The sequence below is a fragment of the Carassius carassius genome, chromosome 1 (assembly GCF_963082965.1).
Source record: "Carassius carassius chromosome 1, fCarCar2.1, whole genome shotgun sequence".
Taxonomy (NCBI): domain Eukaryota; kingdom Metazoa; phylum Chordata; class Actinopteri; order Cypriniformes; family Cyprinidae; genus Carassius; species Carassius carassius.
This window is the reverse complement of record NC_081755.1, coordinates 48,405,981-48,428,803: the sequence shown is the minus strand read 5'-3', so window position 1 is coordinate 48,428,803 and position 22,823 is coordinate 48,405,981.

Genomic DNA, 22,823 nt, shown 5'->3' with positions numbered 1-22,823 from the left:
ATATTTTTTTTATTCTTTTTTTTTTTTTTTAAGACTGTAAAGAATTCGTTCTACAGTGCCTTATGACTAATAATTTTGTGGACTTCAATGCATTAATACAAAATATTGCCTAAATAATTGATCATTCATTCACCACCAAGGATTTGTAGCACTTGTGTTGTCAAACTGATGATGTTTTTTTTATTTGCTGGTGTTTTTTCAATTTGCATGTGTTTTCTTAAATTGCAGCGCGTTGAGCTCTCTCAGCCACCGTATAATTTAACCTATCTTACCTAATATAGTTTTTACTGTTTGGTGTATTTCGATTTTTATATATTTCATTTGTGGGGCTTTATTTTTATTAGTTTGTCATTGGAGAGAGACAATTTATATACAAAGCCTGAAACAAACCTCTACAAATGTATCTGTGTCTTAATAAAATTGGTGTGAGCATCCTGTGTCATGCTTTCTTTAATCTTTTTTTATATATATATATATAACCAGCTTTTACCAGCCTTCACACCCCACCAGTGTATTTATTATTATAAATGCACATTTACTTCTGTCACATATTTTATCCTATTACTAGAGATTTTAAAGTATCTTCTACAGAGTGAGTCATGCAACATTGAAACAACATGTGAATTAATTTTCATATTTAAATGAACAGTCTTTTTAAAATGGACACATTTTTCTTTATTGCATTGAGTTAACAGTCAAATACAGAGCTTAACGTTTTAGACAATTTGAGAAAGAGCTACTAATAATAAATATAATAATAATGAATATCATAAGCATACATTGTATCTGTATGTCTATGCATACATTGTGTCTGTTCTTTGACCATAGGCACAACAAAACAACCTCATCATGTCATATTTAAAGGGTTGGTTCACCCAAAAATTAAAATTATGTCATTAATAACTCACCCTCATGTCATCCCAAACCCGTAAGACCTCCATTTATCTTCTGAACACAGTTTAAGATATTTTAGATTTAGTCCGAGAGCTCTCAGTCCCTTCATTGAAGCTATGTGTACGGTATACTGTCCATGTCCAGAAAGGTAAGAAAAACATAATCAAAGTAGTCCATGTGGCATCAGAGGGTCAGTTCGAAAATACATTTTGGTCCAAAAATAGCAAAAACTACGACTTTATTCAGCATTGTCTTCTCTTCCGGGTCTGTTGTGAGAGAGTTCAGAACAAAGCAGTTTGTGATATCCGGTTTGCGAACGAATCATTCGATGTAAACGGATCTTTTTGAACCAGTTCACCAAATCAACTGAATCGTTTTAAACGGTTCACGTCTCTAATACACATTAATCCACAAATGACTTAAGCTGTTAACTTTTTTAATGTGGCTGACACTCCCTCTGAGTTCAAACAAACCAATATCCCGGAGTAATTCATTTACTCAAACAGTACACTGACTGAACTGCTGTGAAGAGAGAACTGAAGATGAACACCCAGCCGAGCCAGATAATGACTCGGTCATTATCTGTAGTTTTTTCTATTTTTAGATCAAAATGTATTTTTGGGTGAACTGACGCTTTAAGAATAGTGAATAGTGATCCATTGAGTAAATAATGTTTAACATTTGTGCATCTTATTCAAAATTGTTTTTCACATTTTACAACTATTACATACAATGAAACCCAAATGTTTCTTTGTCAGCCAAACACTGTTCTCCTGTCGCTAACCGAAATTAATATCCTCTGAGATTAATTAAAGTTAATATTTCAATCATTTAACAACACTCTTTAAATGTTGACGGTTCTCTGATGTGTATTAATAGTAACATGGCATGTAGGTTAACAAATAACATGTTATCTTTAAGTATGTTTACTGTTTAAAATTATACTCAAAAATGATATTGTAGATCACATAAATATTATATTCATTAAATGTTACTATGACAAGTACAGAAGTAATTGCTTTATGAATATAACTCAAATTGAAAAGACAAGGAAAGTTGTGTTAAAGTATGCATGGAATGAAGCAAAGCAAAATTAGGTGAGTGTCTGAGATATTTATTGTCTCTCGATGAGAACAGCCTCCATGTCCAGTTCATAAAATGATCAGCTACTGTACCAGTGACATCAGCTCTCTCATCCAGTCTGAAACAGACAGGGACTTTACATGATGATCAATATATGCACTGTAAAAAGTCGTTCAGTGCTATTGTCCATATGACTTCATTTTAAAAACTATATTTATTCCAATAAATTAATTTATTTTTCTTTCTTTGGTTTTTTTTTTTTTTGAGTTATCAATAAGTAAAAAGTGTGAATATTTTCGTAACTTAATATTTTCTATAATACAATTAATTTCATTGGACTACAACATAAATTGATTTTACAAAACTCATTTTAAAAGTTTATACCAGACGTAAAAAGACACGACCCGCCCACCTGCAGCAACGGAAGAACAAGCCCGGGCAAGTGCTTCACGCTCGTCTGTTCCATGAGTTTAATTGAACAAGGTTTTCCACGGAGCCGGATCATTTATACTTCACGTACCCCATGTAAGTAATTCTTTGTATTTTTAAAAGTTTGATTTTACTCTAATTAACGTGTTTGTGTTGTGCAATCTGCAAAAAGCACCGCTCTGTTTCCTACAAACATCTGCGACCGCCAAATTCGAATGTGCTCTATCTCAAACAGCTCTTAACTTGAGCCACATACTGTATAAATCTACGTGTGTGCGTTGTATAAGTTTAATTTAAAGTTCGACATAACATTAGTTTGGTAGTGGACGCTGACGCACTACACACGAAGCCACAGCTAATTTAGCTGAGTGATTATCAATTAGTCCAATGCTGTTTAATTATGGTAAAGCATACTTAAGGCAAATATCTGGCATAGTTCATCTTTCACAAAAGTGTACGCTCACAATGTAACAATGTTGTATGTAACATGTATGTTAACAATGTAATATGTTACTCTATGCATAGGCCTAACGTTAACTCGTAACCTAAATTTCATATTTGTATTGCTCTGTAGTTATTGCGTGCAGATGTCTAACCCCTGTCTCTTGATATATTTATATGAATTTTGTTGATGCATTTTAAAACCATTTGTTTAAGTGAGAAGATTTTTTGACTAATTTATTTGTATTAACATCCCTCCTCCCAATATTGTAATTGGCTAACTGCTTATAGGTGCTGTGTGATGATGATATTACAAAAATTCAGTGGGGTTTTTACACGAGGTTTCTGATTATTTTCTAAAATAAGTTCTGCGATGAACTAATGTTAATCATTCTTGTTTTGTTCAGCAGGGTAATCATCACTTGTATTTTAAGTGTATTTTTTTAAAGGGCTTTCATCACACTTGTATTCAAAAGGCTAACTAACTTAATTTTTTCTCTCTCCCCATTGACAGATGGGATGGCCCTGTAAATTGTGCAGCACCGTGGTTCCAGGAAAGAGTGACATTTTAAAGCATTATAGACTGCAAGGAGCCCAGGTCTTTTAATGGGATTTATGGGTGGCAGCAAAGCCTAAAGTACAAGTGTGGAAACTACCGGACAAAACGGAAATTACTTGGAAGCACTGAACTCCTGATAAACTCACTGAGAAACGAGTCAAATGATGAGCGAAAAGCTGCTAAAAATGTCAAGAAACCAAAGAGGGCAGAGGTGAATTACTTGCCCTCACACCCACATGGTGAAACGGATGACACCCTTGAGAATCTGAGATATGACTTAATTGCTGCCCGTCAGACAAAGGACTCTGTCAGAAGCACAAATGATATGATGGCCAGAACATACAGCTGGAGAAGACAGGAAGTGGTTGCCCAGTCTCCTGATGTGGCAGAATTTAAGGAAAGATGGCCTGCCCTCTTTGAACCATTCCAGGTAAGTGACTTAGCATTCGGTTTTTCCTGACACTACTCACTTCTTTTGGAAATTGTGACTTTGACGTGAGATAGTACTCACTTTTTTGCTTTGCATAAAGTTCAGATGTTGCTTATCTTTAAAGTCAAACATTTGCTGTCCTACAGGTAGACGAGGAGTTCCGAAGATGTACTGCAGTTCCCCTGGAAGCAACGTTTAGGTCACAGCTGGATAAGCACACCCCAAAGCTCCTAGAGCTCTTTAGTGCCAAGGGAGGAGCAACTGGTCAACGCATCAAAAACTTAATGATGGAACTGATACAGGTGGGTCAAAAGTAGTTACTAAGTTAAAAGATACAATATTAATCAATTCAGTAGTTTGTTTTTCAGTTATCTTGCTTATCTTGGTGTTTTGTTTTTTTTGTTAATTAGACTAATTAGAAGAAAAACTGTCTCAAGTGTTATTACGATTAGGGCTGGGTGATATATCGAATATTAGCGATAATATCGGAATAATTTTGACGACGATGTACAATTTGAATATATCGGGAATATCGAATATTTCAAATTCAAGCATACTTTCCCAAAAGAACGCGCCGAATGACTAAAAAAGGAACCTGTAACTGCTGACTGCTCTACGCCCCTCTACTACGAGAGCTGTAATGATAGCGGTTGCCAGATAACAAGAGTTTAAATCTCCCAATCAGAGCTCCACTGTTACAAGGATACATTTTCTGCCCGGTGTTTGCTTATTTTAGTGAGCGCACGTGCTCACTCCTCATTGCGGAAGAGTCGCCGACGATCATCTGAAAACACTAACAAGCTGGTATTGAGCGATCTAATGAAAGCGTCGTTCAGCCGGTCTGTGTTCTGTTGTGAGATCTCAACTGTATTGTTTGCATTTGTGATCACAAAATAAATGCACTTACTCGACCGCTGATGTTTGAATAGAGAAACATAGGCTATGGCCATTTGGAATTACTATTGGGGAATTTCACTGATATGTTTACCAGTTTCCATAATATAGACAGAGAAAATGCAAAAGTCTTTGGTATTCATTTATATATATTTATATATAAGAAATAGCTATGTGCTTCAGCAACTAGCTCCCCATCTAAGAGTTTTTTCTAAGAGGTTTTTAGTGTCAGTAGGAACATAGTTTCATGCCACAGAGCTTCTCTTAAAACCACAGACAGTTGACAGACTTGTGTTCTTAGCTTAAAAACTTGTTAAAAAAATAAAATAAAATACTTATCCCAGTTGCATAGTTTAAATTGTGAATTGCATGCACTAAAAAGTTGACAGAATGCACTTTCTGTAACTGTTACTTAATTTGCACTGCTTCAGTTACATATAGGCCTACATGTATTCATTTAATAAAAAGCAGTAAGTGATCTCTTGGTCTAGATTTTTTAACTGCTTAAATTAGCTGTTTAATCTAAATAGTTTTTTTTTGTTTGTTTTTTTAATGGGCAAAAGAAAATCATGTTTTATTTTTTATTATTTAAATGCAAATCCAAACATATCGAGATATATATCGAATATCGTAAAAAAATGTGACAATATCGAGATCTTTTTTTTTTTGTATATCGCCCAGCCCTAATTACGATTAATCTATTATAATAAATAAAAAATAAAAAACTATTACAGACCTAGGGTAATGATGGCATTACATGGTTGGAGTGAATTTACCAACAAAAAATAATTTATTCATTATTGTTCTATTAACTAGGACCCAAGTGCCACTGCAGTGAAGCAGAGAGATGTCACTCTGAGATGCCTCTTTGAGTATATGGGAGAGAGTGGACAAGAGCTCATCTCTGATTACTTTGTAAGTATTGTTTCAAAGCAGGTTTGGGTCAGTCTGGTGAACAGGTTTAAATTGTGCTGACTGTTAATGTGAACTGACTGAACCAGCATTTGGCAGGTAGTGGTGGAGTATTTGTTTTTCATCAAGAAATGAGATTGTTTGTCTTAAATACTTTTTTTTTTTTTTATCTCAAAGGGGGCTGCAGAGACCACTGTTCATGAGGACCTGAAAATGAAGAATATGAGCATCTATGTCTGCCGTGAGCCAGATGCAGTAGGAATCATCATTGAGGGAATACCAGTCCTTACCAATCTTGGAAATCTGGCCAAAGCATGCTGCTTGCTGCTTGGGTTGACATATGCACTTAATCTTGAGTATCCATCCAAGGTTTCCAAAACATTTGAGGTGTTTCAAAGACTTTTCGTGGGACTTGACACACTGCGCCCAAAACCAAGCCCCAAGTTCATGACTCTGAAAAACAAGCTCCTTGCCTAGGCACTCAGACATGACTGTCACTCTGCACTTGTGAACAGCTGTTTTCTTTGTCTGTTCAACATCATTATACACTGGACATAATGTTGCATTTTTCAGGATGTTCTAATGGTTTGTTCTTGTCATGTGTTATACTATGCTGCAGGTCATACTTTCTGGTGTGAAAAAGTTTATATTTTATACACACAAAATAGCCCTGCTGTGAAGCTGCACTTTAAAAACTGGTCAGTTAGTGGGATCAGTGAGATGTTTAACTAAAGAGGTTTCAAAATATTCACACACGCTGTGAAGGTATTATGCTAAGCTGCACTTTTTAAGTTGAGGTCAGATGCTCATGCTTGTGACCTGTAATGTTAGTGTTAAATGTTTCATGTTATGTACACACTGTACTGTTAAGGTGTTTTACTAACCAGCAGTTTATAAGCCAAGGTCATGCTTTCTTTTAATGCAAGAACACAGATGTTCTTGATGGTTTATACTGTCCAGCTCATTGCTACTGTTTGTATATGGCTTTTGACAAAAGTCCCTGTTAACTTGATATTAAAATGTTTTAATATTATGTATGTACAAAGTAAAAAACTATACTGTGAAGGTGTTCTACTAACCTGCACTTTATAAGCTGATACATATGTTATTGGTTGTTTACACTGTACAGCTCATTGCTGCTGTTTGTATATGGCAATTAATAAATGTTGGAAATTGACACAGTAGCTAAGCAATTAATTATTTGAAGCCGTTTACACTTCCAAAACAAGAAAGGGCAAATTGGTTAAAATTAATAAATCAGAAGACATTAACTAGTATTTTTTCATTTAAGTGTTACCTATTTTAATTAAGTCTAATGTGTGTAATATGCTGATATTTTTTACATTGATTGTACTCAATTTATTGGCTTTTTCTGAAAATGCTACTTAATATTTTTGCATACATTGAAATGCATATTATTAAGTTGTCCTTACTCAAAATATCAGTTAGTTCACTAAACTTGCAAAAAGTAGTTGGAAAATGTTGTCTTAATTATATTGAGTTAGATCTAAGTAACAGTTTTAACAGTGTGTGGAAACATCACAAAAGCAAATCAAAGCCATATTATAACATTGGTGATGATGAGACATATGATTTCTTATCCAAATGTTAAAATAATATTCTTGGAGTAGCTGCTGACCTATGTCCAAGAAGACTGTATCAGAACAATACATTAAGGTTTATGCACCGTTTTATATAACCAATTACAAATTAGGTTGTTTACAATATTAACATTTTCACTGCAAGAAAATTGTTTTCAGTAGCCTATGTATGTGACTTATTTAGGTAACAGAAACACTGGCTACATACAAACTAAACTTTTCATCATACTATTCAAACAGCAATTAATGCCCCACAAATGAAATGTATAAAAAGTTAAACACATAAAAAAATATGATTAAGAAACTATATATCCCAAGGTTAGCATAGGTTATTCGTTTATTGTTTTTCTGTGTGCCTGCAATCAATCAAGCAAATCTGTCAGGAATCATACGACAGAATCCAGTAGCGAGTAGTAATAAGTTTTAATGAAAACAGTCAGTAGACCAAACAGAATTGCTGGCAAACAACGGGCACCAAGCAGGTCCTAGGAAACACGACAATTCAATTCAATTCAAGTTTATTTGTCTAGTGCTTTTTACAATACAAATCGTTACAAAGCAACTTTACAGAAAATTATGTTTCTACAATATTTAGTAGTAGCCTATAAGTGGTGACTGTCAGTTTGTGCACGTATGACAGGCTTTTTAGAAAAATTAATACAAGACGTAGTCAGCCAGACGATGAACATTATTAATATTATTAATAATTATTATATGATGCAGTCACACTTGTAGCAATTTTTGTTAGTTCTGTTTGTTGATTCAGGGTTAGCATCATCTGAGGTCCTCTGAGGGTCAGCATCATCTCTTCTGAGGTGTTCTGGATCCAGACTAGAGCTTGTGTAAATCCTAGTTATGTAAATCCCATGGCAAAACATAGAAACAAATAGAGACCTCATTACCATAGCTGCTGATCCAACAAAGTAAAATTAATTAGTTTAACCCAAACTAAAGAATAAGAATGCGCATTTGATCAGATGCAACTACACTCACAATGTAAAAGATACATTATTTGAATGCTTGGCGAAAGAGATGCATTTTTAATCTAGATTTAAACAGAGAGAGTGTGTCTGAACGACAACTGCAGTGTAGACTCCAATCAGGGCAGACGAGAAATGTGATGTGCCGCGATGATCCTCAAACATAGGCAGACAACAGTTCAAGCAGACATATAAGCTGGATCTCCATGTAAACGAAGAGCGTGACCAGGACTGATGAATTTAGGAGCTAATTTTCTACAAATGAGTAGAGAGGAATATCAGCAGATGAAAGCCACACTTTTTGACCAGCGACGTAGACGGGATGTTTCGACCGGTGGCGATCGCCCTGGACCTTAGTGCGCAAACCCACCTGTAGAAGGGTCTCCCTGGCCATTCTCCAGATGTCTCTGCACCCCTGGACGAATTCATGAGCAGAGGGGACCGCGACTTCAGATGCCAGACTAGGAAAAATTGGTGGCTGGTACCCTAAACTACACTCAAATGCCGAAAAGCCCATGGACGACACTGGTAATGAGTTATGCGCATACTCAACCCATGAGATATGCTGACTCCAAGAGGACGGATTCTGTGACGCTAAACATCGCAACCCTTGTTCCAAATCTTTGTTGGCCCGCTCCGTCTCCGAAGGAACTGACAACGGTTGAAGGAGCCCAGCAGGAAGGCTAGTGGAAGACTTACAACTGGCACAGACCGAGCAGGCCAATACAAAACGACGAGTGTCACGAGCCATAGTTTGCCACCAGAACCATTGCTTAATGAGAAAAATGGTACGATTGACTCCTGGATGACACGCCACCTTGGAACAATGACCCCACCAGATGAAGTTTGACCTCAATTTCTCTGGCACAAATAAACGACCCGGTGGACATCCGGGCGGAGGTACTAATCTAAGGCCAAACGGACCTTCGACTCGATCTCCCAGGTCAACATTGAAATCACACAATTATGTGGAATGATGGACTCGGGAGAAACCGGGCATTCAGATTGGTCAAAAATGCAGGACAATGCATCATTTGATGTTCTTGGATCCTGGGCGATAGGAAATGGAAAAATCGAAACCGACTGAAAAAAAGTGCCCACCGAGCCTGCCTAGAGTTAAGTCGTTTGGCGGATCTGATGTATTCAAGGTTCTTGTGGTCATTTCAAACCATGAAAGGTACCCCCAAACCCTCCAACCAATGACGCCACTCCTCCAAGGCTAACTTGACTGCCGACAACTCTCTATTACCAATGTTTTTAATAATTTTTAGTAATTACGTTCAGCGGAAGACAAACGATGAGAACAATGAGCGCACAAAAAAATCCCGCCCCTGCAGGAGAAGAGGAAGGACGGATGAGTTTGGCTGCCAGAGAATCAGAAATATATTTCTCTATGGCTTCACTCTCCGGAGTGGAAAGAGAGTATAATCTGCCCTTAGGCAGAGATGTACCTGGCAATAAGTCTATAGCACAGTCATACGGATGGTGCGGAGGAAGAGCAGCAGCTCAGGACTTACTGAACACTTCCTTCAGGTCGAGGTACTTTCCGGGTACGTTAGACAGATCCGCCTGCTCATCCTGCAACACAGAACAAGACACAGAAGAACACGCAGACACCAAACAAGATGCATGACAGTTCTCACTCCAAGACATGACAGAGTTCTGATGCCAGTTTATGTGAGGGTTGTCCAGTGTGAGCCGGGGTGTCCTAACCAGAGTCCACCAGAGCCTCGCATCGATGATAAAAGTAGGCCCACTGCAGTCTTACTGGAAGGAGCATCGCTTCACGAGAGGATTCATCCCAGTATAGTACAGTAACCTCCATTCTACTGATGGGTGTTGGCTTTTACCCGGCACTTGGACGCAAAGTGACCCCGGCTCCGCATCACCTGAAGGAAAGACCGGATGGACCTCCATGTCTGGAACTCAACCTTGCTGCACCAGAAGATTTTGATGTTGTAACCTTGTGTCTACTCTGATAGCTAGATCAATCTACCCATCCAAAGTTGCAGGTAATTCCAGGGTGCATATCTCATTTTGGATGCGGTCGACCAACCCATGCAAAAACATGTCACACTGCGCCTCGCTGTTCCACTTAAACTCTGCACCTAGTGTAAAGAATTCAATGGAATAGTCAGTAACTGATCTGTGGTCCTGAAGTAAATCTGCCAACACTCGGGCTGCTTCCTTGCCTGCAACTGCCTGATCAAAAACTTTCTTGAGCTCAGTGCTGAAAGTCTGGAAAGACTCTAAACAGTCATTTCCCTGCTCCCAAACAGTGGTTCCCCACAGCGCCGCTCTTCCAGATAGTAGGGTAATGACAAAAGCCACTTGAGATTCCTCAGTGGGAAATGATGAGTGCTGTAGAGAAAAAAAAAACTAAGAGCATTATGTCAAAAATGATCGACATAGATGTGGCTCACCAGCATAGGCAGCAGGAGGAGGCAGACGGGGCTCCGGATTGTAGGTGGGACGATCCGTGGGGGAAACAGCAGATGGTGGATTAGGCGCAGTGGGCACGTGGGCTCTAAGATGTTGCAAATCGTGCATCATTATTGTAAAGGGCTTCTCTCAGTTCGTTTACACTCGCTGGAACCATAACGTGGTCAGATCGTTATGTCAGGAATCATACGACAGAATCCAGTAGCGAGTAGTAATAAGGTTTAATGAAAACAATCAGTAGACCAAACAGAATTGCTGGCAGACAACGGGCACCAAGCAGGTCCTAGGAAACACGACAACTGCAGGGTACAGTCGTGGCCAAAAGTTTTGAGAATTACATAAATATTGGAAATTGGAAAAGTTTCTGCTTAAGTTTTTATAATAGCAATTTGCATATAATCCAGAATGTTATGAAATGTGATCAGATGAATTGCATAGTCCTTCTTTGCCGCGAAAATTAACTTAATCCCAAAAAAAACTTTCCACTGCATTTCATTGCTGTCATTAAAGGACCTGCTGAGATCATTTCAGTAATCGTTTTGTTAACTCAGGTGAGAATGTTGATGAGCACAAGGCTGGAGATCATTATGTCAGAATGATTGGGTTAGAATGACAGACTTAACATGTTAAAAGGAGGGTGATGCTTGAAATCATTGTTCTTCCATTGTTAACCATGGTGACCTGCAAAGAAACGCGTGCAGCCATCATTGCATTGCATAAAAATGGCTTCACAGGCAAGGATATTGTGGCTACTAAGATTGCACCTAAATCAACAATTTATAGGATCATCAAGAACTTCAAGGAAAGAGGTTCAATTCTTGTAAAGAAGGCTTCAGGGCGTCCAAGAAAGTCCAGCAAGAGCCAGGATCGTCTCCTAAAGAGGATTCAGCTGCGGGATCGGAGTGCCACCAGTGCAGAGCTTGCTCAGGAATGGCAGCAGGCAGGTGTGAGCGCATCTGCACGCACAGTGAGGCGAAGACTTTTGGAAGATGGCCTGGTGTCAAGAAGGGCAGCAAAGAAGCCACTTCTCTCAAAAAAAAAAACATCAGGGACAGATTGATCTTCTGCAGAAAGTATAGTGAATGGACTGCTGAGGACTGGGGCAAAGTCATATTCTCCGATGAAGCCCCTTTCCGATTGTTTGGGGCATCTGGAAAAAGGCTTGCCTGGAGAAGAAAAGGTGAGCGCTACCATCAGTCCTGTGTCATGCCAACAGTAAAGCATTCTGACACCATCCATGTGTGGGGTTGCTTCTCATCCAAGGGAGTGGGCTCACTCACAATTCTGCCCAAAAACACAGCCATGAATAAAGAATGGTACCAAAACACCCTCCAACAGCAACTTCTTCCAACAACAGTTTGGTGAAGAACAATGCTTTTTCCAGCACGATGGAGCACAGTGCCGTAAGGCAAAAGTGATAACTAAGTGGCTCGGGGACCAAAATGTTGAAATTTTGGGTCCATGGCCTGGAAACTCCCCAGATCTTAATCCCATTGAGAACTTGTGGCCAATACTCAAGAGGCGGGTGGACAAACATAAGCCCACTAATTCTGACAAACTCCAAGAAGTGATTATGAAAGAATGGGTTGCTATCAGTCAGGATTTGGCCCAGAAGTTGATTGACAGCATAACCAGTCGAATTGCAGAGGTCCTGAAAAAGAAGGGCCAACACTGCAAATACTGACTCTTTGCATAAATGTGATGTAATTGTCGATAAAAGCCTTTGAAACGTATGAAGTGCTTGTAATTATATTTCAGTACATCACAGAAACAACTGAAACAAAGATCTAAAAGCAGTTTAGCAGCAACTTTTTGAAAACTAATATTTATGTAATTCTCAAAACTTTTGGCCACGACTTTAGACTCCAAGCAGGGTAGATGAGAAATGTGATGTGCCGCAATGATCCTCAAACATAGGCAGACCACAGTTCAAGCAGACATATAAGCTGGATCTCCGTGCAAACCAAGATGGGACCAAAACTGCACAGAACAGAGATCAGAACAGAGACAGCAAACCAAACGATCTGACATTGAACATGACTAACACAGCCCTACATATAGGGCTAATAAACAAGACACACCTGCGACCGATCTGATTGCTCATCAGCGCAGCTGGCGCTGATAGGCAATCATATCAGTGCAGTACACACAAAATGAGCAAGCAAACCTACGAACCATGACAAAATCAGCTTACAGACGATTTATATTACACAAACTGCATTGTTTTGACACTGCTACAATGCTTCAATGCTTAACATTGACACTTCGTTACATGTTCAAAATAATCCAAGTAGCGATTTGAAGAGCGTGCACTGATTATTAAGCCTCTCATCAAAAAACCACAGCTTGACCCCAAAGAACTAGTTAATTATAGACCAATCTCGAATCTCCCTTTTCTGTCCAAGATACTAGAAAAGGTGGTATCCTCACAATTATATTCCTTCTTAGAGAAAAATGGTATATGTGAGGATTTCCAGTCAGGATTTAGACCGTATCATAGTTCTGAGACTGCTCTCCTTAGAGTTACAAATGATCTGCTCTTATCATCTGATCGTGGGTGTATCTCTCTATTAGTTTTATTGGATCTTAGTGCTGCGTTTGACACAATTGACCACAACATTCTTTTGCATAAACTTGAACACTTTGTTGGCATTAATGGAAGTGCATTAGCATGGTTTAAATCGTACTTATATGACCGCCATCAGTTCGTAGCAGTGAATGAAGATGTATCCTATCGATCACAAGTGCAGTATGGAGTACCTCAAGGCTCAGTACTAGGGCCGCTACTCTTCACGCTTTATATGTTACCCTTGGGAGATATCATCAGGAAACATGGTGTTAGCTTTCACTGTTATGCTGATGATACTCAACTCTATATTTCTTCGCAGCCCGGTGAAACACACCAATTTGAAAAACTAATGGATTGCATAGTCGATATAAAAAACTGGATGACGAGTAATTTCTTACTGCTAAATTCTGAAAAAACAGAGGTGTTAATTATAGGACCTAAAAACTCCGCTTGTAATAACCTAGAACACTGTCTAAGACTTGATGGTTGCTCTGTCAATTCTTCGTCATCAGTTAGGAACCTAGGTGTGCTATTTGATCACAATCTTTCCTTAGAAAGCCACGTTTCTAGTATTTGTAAAACTGCATTTTTCCATCTCAAAAATATATCTAAATTACGGCCTATGCTCTCAATGTCAAATGCAGAAATGTTGATCCATGCTTTTATGACCTCAAGGTTAGATTATTGTAATGCTTTATTGGGTGGTTGTTCTGCACGCTTAGTAAACAAACTACAGCTAGTCCAAAATGCAGCAGCAAGAGTTCTTACTAGAACCAGGAAGTATGACCATATTAGCCCAGTCCTGTCAACACTGCACTGGCTCCCTATCAAGCATCGTATAGATTTTAAAATATTGCTTATTACCTATAAAGCACTGAATGGTTTAGCACCTCAGTATTTGAATGAGCTCCTTTTACATTATAATCCTCTACGTCCGCTACGTTCTCAAAACTCAGGCAATTTGATAATACCTAGAATATCAAAATCAACTGCGGGCGGCAGATCTTTTTCCTATTTGGCGCCTAAACTCTGGAATAACCTACCTAACATTGTTCGGGAGGCAGACACACTCTTGCAGTTTAAATCTAGATTAAAGACCCATCTCTTTAACCTGGCATACACATAACATACTAATATGCTTTTATTATCCAAATCCGTTAAAGGATTTATAGGCTGTATTAATTAGGTAAACCGGAACCGGAAACACTTCCCATAACACCCTATGTACTTGCTACATCATTAGAAGAATGGCATCTACGCTAATATTTGTCTGTTTCTCTCTTGTTCCGAGGTCACCGTGGCCACCAGATCCAGTCTCTGTCCAGATCAGAGGGTCACTGCAGTCACCCGGATCCAGTACGTATCCAGACCAGATGCTGGATCAGCACCTAGAAAGGACCTCTACATCCCTTAAAGACAGCGGAGACCAGGACAACTAGAGCCCCAGATACAGATCCCCTGTAAAGACCTTGTCTCAAAGGAGCACCAGGACAAGACCACAGGTAACAGATGATTCTTCTGCACAATCTGACTTTGCTGCAGCCTGGAATTGAACTACTGGTTTCGTCTGGTCAGAGGAGAACTGGCCCCCCAACTGAGCCTGGTTTCTCCCAAGGTTTTTTTCTCCATTCTGTCACCCATGGAGTTTCGGTTCCTTGCCGCTGTCGCCTCTGGCTTGCTTAGTTGGGGACACTTCATCTACAGCGATATCGTTGACTTGATTGCAAATAAATGCACAGACACTATTTAATTGAACAGAGATGACATAACTGAATTCAATGATGAACTGCCTTTAACTATCATTTTTTCATTATAGACACTGTTTTCCTAATGAATGTTGTTCAGTTGCTTTGACGCAATGTATTTTGTTTAAAGTGCTATATAAATAAAGGTGACTTTGACTTTGACTTTGACTGATATTTTCAGTTCTGTTCATTTGCACGTTGTTTCAAGGACACAAACACAATAAGGGAACTAATGAATATTCATGTAAACTCCACGCACGGGAAAAGTTTTTCACGCCAACCGAATATTACACAACACCGGGCGAACCTCTGTGGGCCCCTCTCCTCCTAAACAGGTGAAAATAGACTTAAAAGCTAGTGCGACAGCACTTAGTGCCGCTGAACTGAATAAGCTTGTCGCTGGCTATATTGTTGAGGACATGCTGCCAATTTCCACTGTTGACTCTGAATCGTTCCGACACATCGTAGAAAAAATACCGACCAAACACACCTATGCAGTGTTCACTGCTCCCTACTCCCTGAGCACGGTATATCAGTTGATATGGACTTCACTGACAATAACTGCTCATTTGGAACGCCCTGCAAACGTCATCAAAGAAAGTCAACGATGGGGTCGCGCAGATTATGATATAACATAAATATATAGGACTACATTCATATTTAAATTTTTATTAACAATCACATTTAAAATTTGTACACTACACAATAAAAAAAAACGTTGAGTACTATATAATGAAAAACGTATGTTTATTATACAGTTTAATTGACTATTGCTTCTGTTACTTGACTATTACCAGAATTGAAGCCCTGCTGTAACTGTCATGCAAATGAACTTTTAGTCTGGTTAACTGTGTGTATATGTGTTTTTAATAAATGGTCATATAATTGCATTGCAGTCTCGTGCGCCTTCTTCCTGCACACAGCCGTATAGTAAACACTGAGGTAAATAAAGTAAAATAAAGAAAAATGGCAGAGCCTCATCTGATTCTAGTCGCTTTTACATGGTTAGTTGGCCGTTCAGACTGGTGATGACGTGCTGCCATGGACAGTAGCGTGCTGCGCGCAATGACAGTTAGGGGATAATTGCTGTCCACTTCCTGTGAAGTGATGTATCAATTTTCCCTTATTCCCTGTGCCATGCGCAGTGCCCTTCGAACTGAACATGTTCACTCCCTTCGGAATGGAATCTCACTTAAGATGGCGGAATACCCTGTGAAGTCTACTTCGCAGTACACTTACGGTCGAATGGAACGCACCTTTTGTTTCAACCACTTCTAAAATCTGGACGGTGAATAACAAAAGTTTTATGGATCTCAAACAGCAGGGATAGACAACTCTGGTCCTGGATGTCACGGTTCTCAGATATATGGTGTCATCTTGTTGTCTGTGTGTAGGTTGCGGGGTGTATCACCTGATTGTTCTGTGTGGGCGTTGCCGTTGATTACTGATCAGCGGCAGCTGCGGCTTATTACATCTTGCCTAAAGCCTTGTCTTTCGTCTCATGTTTGTCAGATCGTTTGTTTGGAGTCCTGGTGTTTGTTCGTGTCTCTCGTGTTGTTCCCCGCTCAGGCTTTCTCGTCGCTGTTTCCTGTTGCCTGTTTGTTCCTGCGGATTTATTCCGTATTTCCTCGTTCACCTCGTCAGCCTCAGTTACCTCACAGACTTCACTCACCACGGACACCAACGCCCATCACGGTCCCTGTGTTGCCATCTCTCCTGCTGCTTTATTGTCTTGTCCTTTATTGTACATCTGACTTATTCTACGTTAAGCTCTATTAAAGGAGAATTTAACTTGCTATTGCATCCAGTCCTCTTTGCCGTGACACTGGAGGGCCACTATCCTGCAGAGTTTAGCTCCAACCCTAATTAAACACACCTGAACAAGGCAATCAGTGTTTTCGGGATAACTAGATAGATACAGGCAGGTGAGTTTTTATGAGGGCTGAAGCTAAACTCGCAGGATAGTGGCCCTCCAGGACCGGAGTTGCCTATCCCTGTCATACAGTATTTGTACATTTGTAGTTAAATCATACACTGTCAAACATACACATTTTTGTACAGCTACACTCACATCCACACACTCGCCTACACACACACACACACACACTCACACATTCACAGACACAAATCGTACACTGTCAAACATACACATATTTTTGTACAGCTACACTCACATCCACACACTCGCCCACACACACACACACACACACACACACACACACACATTCACAGACACAAATAGTACACTGTCAAACATACACATTTTTGTACAGCTACACTCACATCCACACACTCGCCTACACACACACACACACACACTCACACATTAACAGACACAAATCACACACTGTCAAACATACACATATTTTTGTACAGCTACACTCACATCCACACACTCGCCTACACACACACACACACACACACACACACACACACTCACACATTCACAGACACAAATCGTACACTCAAACATACACATTTTTGTACAGCTACACTCACATCCACACACTCGCCTACACACACACACACACACACACACTCACACATTCACACATTCACAGACACAAATCGTACACTGTCAAACATACACATATTTTTGTACAGCTACACTCACATTCACACACTCGCCTGCACACACACACACACACACACACACACACACACACATTCAGACACAAATCGTACACTGTCAAACATACACATATTTTTCTACAGCTACACTCACATCCACACACTCGCCTACACACACACACACACACACACACACACACACACACACACTCACTCACACATTCAGACACAAATCGTACACTGTCAAACATACACATATTTTTCTACAGCTACACTCACATCCACACACTCGCCTACACACACACACACACACACTCACACATTCACAGACACAAATCGTACACTGTCAAACATACACATTTTTGTACAGCTACACTTACATCCACACACTCGCCTACACACACACACACACACACACACACTCACACATTCACAGACACAAATCGTACACTGTCAAACATACACATATTTTTGTACAGCTACACTCACATCCACACACTCGCCTACACACACACACACACACACACACACACACTCACACATTCACAGACACAAATCGTACACTGTCAAACATACACATATTTTTGTACAGCTACACTCACATCCACACACTCGCCTACACACACACACACACACACACACACTCACAGACACAAATCGTACACTGTCAAACATACACATATTTTTGTACAGCTACACTCACATCCACACACTCGCCTACACACACACACACACACACACACACTCACAGACACAAATCGTACACTGTCAAACATACACATATTTTTCTACAGCTACACTCACATCCACACACTCGCCTACACACACACACCCACTCACCTGCACACATACACATACGACACAAACATATACATACACATGTTTGTACAGTTACCAATTGATATTCACAATCATACACCCACTAACACATTCACTGACACAAATCATACACTGTCAAACATACACATATTTTTGTACAGCTACACTCACATCCACACACTTCCCCTGCACACACACACACACACACACACACACACATATACAACACAAACATATACATACAGATGTTTGTACAGTTACCCATTGATATTGATACACACACACGCTTGTAAATTTGTGTGTCCCTCAGTGTTTGACAGTTCTTGTCTTTTGAGGGTTGTGTAATTTCGAAGTCCTGGAGTTTTTTTTTTTTTTTTTTGATGTTCCTGTTAATTTGAATCCTACACACACACACACACACACACACACTCGCTCACACATTCAGACACAAATCGTACACTGTCAAACATACACACATTTTTGTACAGCTACACTTACATCCACACACTCGCCTACACACACACACACTCACACATTCACAGACACAAATCGTACACTGTCAAACATACACATATTTTTGTACAGCTACACTCACATCCACACACTCGCCTACACACACACACACACACACACACTCACACATTCACAGACACAAATCGTACACTGTCAAACATACACATATTTTTGTACAGCTACACTTACATCCACACACTCGCCTACACACACACACACACACACACACACACTCACAGACACAAATCGTACACTGTCAAACATACACATATTTTTGTACAGCTACACTCACATCCACACACTCGCCTACACACACACACACACACTCACAGACACAAATCGTACACTGTCAAACATACACATATTTTTGTACAGCTACACTCACATCCACACACTCGCCTACACACACACACACACACACACACACACTCACAGACACAAATCGTACACTGTCAAACATACACATATTTTTGTACAGCTACACTCACATCCACACACTCGCCTACACACACACACACACACACACACACACACTCACAGACACAAATCGTACACTGTCAAACATACACATATTTTTCTACAGCTACACTCACATCCACACACTCGCCTACACACACACCCACTCACCTGCACACATACACATACGACACAAACATATACATACACATGTTTGTACAGTTACCAATTGATATTCACAATCATACACCCACTCACAGATTCACTGACACAAATCATACACTGTCAAACATACACATATTTTTGTACAGCTACACTCACATCCACACACTTCCCCTGCACACACACACACACACACACACATATACAACACAAACATATACATACAGATTTTTGTACAGTTACCCATTGATATTGATACACACACACGCTTGTAAATTTGTGTGTCCCTCAGTGTTTGACAGTTCTTGTCTTTTGAGGGTTGTGTAATTTCGAAGTCCTGGAATTTTTTTTTGTTTTTTTTTTGATGTTCCTGTTAATTTGAATCCTGAATTTGCAAATTAAATGAACTACATTGCAGTTCTTTATTAATCCTTGAATTTATCCATGATTAATAAAAAAAAATGTTTTTGACAATAACATTGTTTGGATTGTCTTTTAATTTGCATTTATTCTGATGTTGCATTTTACAATTGTAATCTATAGATTTCTATACTGTAAATGACTAAATATTATATAAATGTAATATTAACATTATTATTAAATTGAAAATTATATTATTTAGCAATAATATATCAATATAAATATTACAGTACAATACCGTATAATTAATTACAGCAGAAGCAGTACAATTACAAAATACCGTAAAAATACAGTACAGTATTGTCTTGTAGTTTACAGTAATGTTTGTATGTACTGTAAATTGAATTACAGTACAGTTACTGTAAAACAGAATACAGTAACTTGCTGGCCACCGTGCTGCCAGTACTGTACTGTATAAATACAAGAAAATTGTTAACAGTGTATATTAAAGCCTTGTCTTTCGTCTCATGTTTGTCAGATCGTTTGTTTGGAGTCCTGGTGTTTGTTCGTGTCTCTCGTGTTGTTCCCCGCTCAGGCTTTCTCGTCGCTGTTTCCTGTTGCCTGTTTGTTCCTGCGGATTTATTCCGTATTTCCTCGTTCACCTCGTCAGCCTCAGTTACCTCACAGACTTCACTCACCATGGACACCAACGCCCATCACGGTCCCTGTGTTGCCATCTCTCCTGCTGCTTTATTGTCTTGTCCTTTATTGTACATCTGACTTATTCTACGTTAAGCTCTATTAAAGGAGAATTTAACTTGCTATTGCATCCAGTCTTCTTTGCCGTGACACTGGAGGGCCACTATCCTGCAGAGTTTAGCTCCAACCCTAATTAAACACACCTGAACAAGGCAATCAGTGTTTTCGGGATAACTAGATAGATACAGGCAGGTGAGTTTTTATGAGGGCTGAAGCTAAACTCGCAGGATAGTGGCCCTCCAGGACCGGAGTTGCCTATCCCTGTCATACAGTATTGATAGCACATGAGATGGTTTAGGTCAGCCCACAAAATAGTTAAAATAGCCAATTTATATAGTAAAATAAATATATGCTTTGTTATATCATATTGAATTTTACAGGCCATCAAGATTAGTTTCGATGCTGTACTGTATAGCCAAGAAGGACTTCTTGCAGCGGCCACTTGTCCCAAGTTCAAACTTCGATGGCTGAAAGATGAGCGTAGGAGAGAGCATTTGAAGGTGCTTCTGACAACAGAGTGTCGTAAAAATGTGTCCCAACTGACAACCAGCCCAACTGAAATTGACTTTTCTGATTTTGAGAACCAGCCTACAGAAAGCTTTTCAGCAGAAAATGAAGTGACTGAATATTTAAGGTCAGGGTATGAGCTTGAAATTCTGAATCAGTTCCCAAACCTCAAAAATATGTACATAAAATACAACGCTCCAACTCCATCCAGTGCACCAGTGGAACGGCTGTTCAGTTTAGGTGGATTGGTGCTTTCCCTGAAAAGGAACAGACTGTGTGATAGGATGTTTGAGAAGCTTCTGCTGATGCGATTTAACCACTGTTTCACTCCGAAAGAAAACAAAAAAAAAAACACTGGGCCTTGTCAGGGTAGCCATAAAATGAGACTGGACTAACAGCCTAAATGTGCCATGCAACAGCATTTTCTGTTTTGGTAAACTCATTTTTACTCCTCTCTGCAATTTTATTTACATCTATTCGAATGAAGGATTTTACAAAAAATATTTTTATTTTATATGCTGGAATATGCAGAAATATAAGTTAACAGAAGAAAGGACAGAAGAGCAACAAGTTCCTTGACATCATTCATTGTGAATTCCATTCATATCTCTGAGGATCTTTCCTGGAGCCTACACTCAGAGACCATAGTGAGAACAGCCCGTCAGCGTCTCTACTTCCTGCGGAGACTGAAGAGGTTTGGCATCTCCTCTAACATCATGTCAAACTTCTACCGCTGCACTCACCATAACGTCAGTTCTCCGTCAAGCCTCCAACAAGAACAGTCTCTTAGCACTTGCCTCCTGAGTTCCTGACACTTCACTGCCTACCAGACGTAACATACTTACCCTTGTGTAACACTAACCTGTGTCCATGTTCTGCTGCCCTCAGGACCACAGATCATTGTTACCTGTGATTCGACGGTCTCTGTAGTCTCCTGAGTACTGTATATCCCGAGCTGGTATTGTCTTCGGCCTCTGTGAAGGAAGAGAACATACGTGATCAATCTGTGACTGTGGCTTTGACACTTCTGAATCAAACAAGCTCACCTGTCTACTATTCCGTCCCCTGTGTTTATCATACTGCCCGCACTTGAAGACACGAAGCAGAGCGCCTCGTTATCACTAGTTTTATTTTGATCTCCTGGGTCCGCTATTAGCTTAAAGCCCATTAGCATCAGCAGCGTGGTTGCTGCTAACTGCGCTTACATTGCTAATACTCTATTCACACACATTACCATTGCTGTACTCACTGTTACTTGCTTTAATGGCGGATGAATGTCTACCTTTGATTGCAGGCGAGGACACGTGCAGCTCGAGCTCGAGGCCATGGAGAAGCAGATTCGCGACCTGGAGGTGAGGCAAGCCCAGCTGAGAAAGCGGAGAGCCGCGCTGGAATCATTCCGGGCTGACGCTCACAAGTCCGGGGTAAGTATTCAGTGTGCTGTTAACCGTCCCACCACGTCTACTCCGTGTGTTTCTCTGCACAGGCCTGGTGCACCCAGGACGCGATCTTCCCAGATGTCCTTCTCTCTGGCGCCGGGACACCACGGACTCTGGGTGCATCCACAGCGGAGGACGCGAGCCAGGCCCCGGGCAACGACTTCTCCCCCTCCTGTCTTCGAGATCTCCACCCGGAACCGCTTCGCTCCCCTTCCCTCTTCGAGACGGGAAATGACGCTGTGATCATCGGAGACTCCA